The sequence below is a fragment of the Myotis brandtii genome, unplaced genomic scaffold (genome assembly GCF_000412655.1).
Source record: "Myotis brandtii unplaced genomic scaffold, ASM41265v1 scaffold2800, whole genome shotgun sequence".
In the NCBI taxonomy this organism is placed as follows: Eukaryota; Metazoa; Chordata; class Mammalia; order Chiroptera; family Vespertilionidae; genus Myotis; species Myotis brandtii.
The window spans coordinates 2704-4301 of record NW_005360678.1 but is presented as its reverse complement, the minus strand read 5'-3'; positions in this window follow the sequence as shown (position 1 = coordinate 4301).

Genomic DNA, 1598 nt, shown 5'->3' with positions numbered 1-1598 from the left:
TAAGCCTCCCGCAGGCTATTTCAGGACCAGGGCCTGGGCACTCCACCTGTGCTCTGCCCAGAGCACTTCTAACACTGAGATCTGATCGTCAAACCCCCGGTTTCCAGGGCCAAGCCGTGTGGTTAAGTGGTTAGAGCAGTGGTTCTCAACTTTGGCTGCACATAGAATCACCTGGGAATCATTTTAAAATCCTGATTTCTGGGCCTCATCCTCCGGAAATTCTGTTTCTTTGTTACTAATGTTGTGGCTCCACCCCATCACAAAGCAACAGAATTTCCGGAGGACGAGGCCCAGAAATCAGGATTTGAAAAAGATTCCCAGGTGATCCTCACGTGCAGCCGAGGTTGAGAACCACTGGGTTAGAGCATCGGCCTGTGCAGAAGGGTCATGGGTGCGGCTCCCTGTGAGGGCCATTCCCGCTCAAGGGCACCCACCTGGGTTGCAGGTTCTATCCAGGCCCTGGTTTTGGGGGGGGGGGGGAGTGCGCGCATGTGGGAGGCAACCAATTGAGGTGTCTCTCTCACATCCCTTTTACTCTCTGCTCCACCCTCCCTCCTTTCCACTCTCTCTAAAAATCAATGGAAAAAATATCCTTGGGTGAGGATTACACACACACACACACACACACACGGGCTGTCCTGGCGGGCAGTGCTCGGACAGGCCGGCCGGCAGACCCAGATCCGTTCCCCCTGTGACCTGCAGTCTGGACCTCAAGTTGCTGACCTGCGGGACCCACTCGCAGCCTCAGTTTCCCCTCCTGTAAAATGGAGCTGAAGTCCCCCAACCTCAAGAGGTTTCTGGGTGGGGAAATTCACAGATGGTGCATTTATTCGGTGCCAGGAGCCTGTGGGTGCCTGTGGGTGCCAGGTGCCTGTGGGTGCCAGGTGCCAGCAGTGCCACGGGCCAGCGGACAGAGCAGTCACCACCGGGGGCTGCCCGCTGCAGCGGGGAACTGGACAGACAGACAGACCCCCACACGCAGCTCCATCCCTGGGGCCCAGTGCGATCAGCTCTCTCTCCCTCTAAGGGCGGGGAAACTGAGGCCAGAAAAGGTCCATCCACCGCATTCATTCCTTTCCAAACCTGCGCGGAACCTTCTCGAACCTTCTCAACCCTCCGCCCCCACCCCCCCCAAGGCTGTTCCCGGTGCTGGGGGAGGGGACACCTGAGCTCGGACGGAGGAGGGGGGGCGCTCCCCTTACCGAGCTGGCTCCACCGCCCCCCAAACTGACTCCCGAGCCCGAGGTTCCCAAAGGCCACACGGCGTCTCACGGCAGCCTTTGCAGGGGTGCCTGTGGGTGCCAGGTGCCTGTGGGTGCCTGTGAGTGCCAGGTGCCAGCAGTGCCAGGGGCCAGCGGACAGAGCAGTCACCGCCGGGGGCTGCCCGCTGCAGCGGAGAACTGGACAGACAGACAGACCCCCACACGCGGCTCCATTCCTGGGGCCCAGTGCGATCAGCTCTCTCTCCCTCTACGGGCGGGGAAACTGAGGCCAGAAAAGGTCCATCCATCGCATTCATTCCTTTCCAAACCTACGCGGAACCTTCTCGAACCTTCTCAACCTTCCGCCCCCCCCCCCCAAGGCTGTTCCCGGTGCTG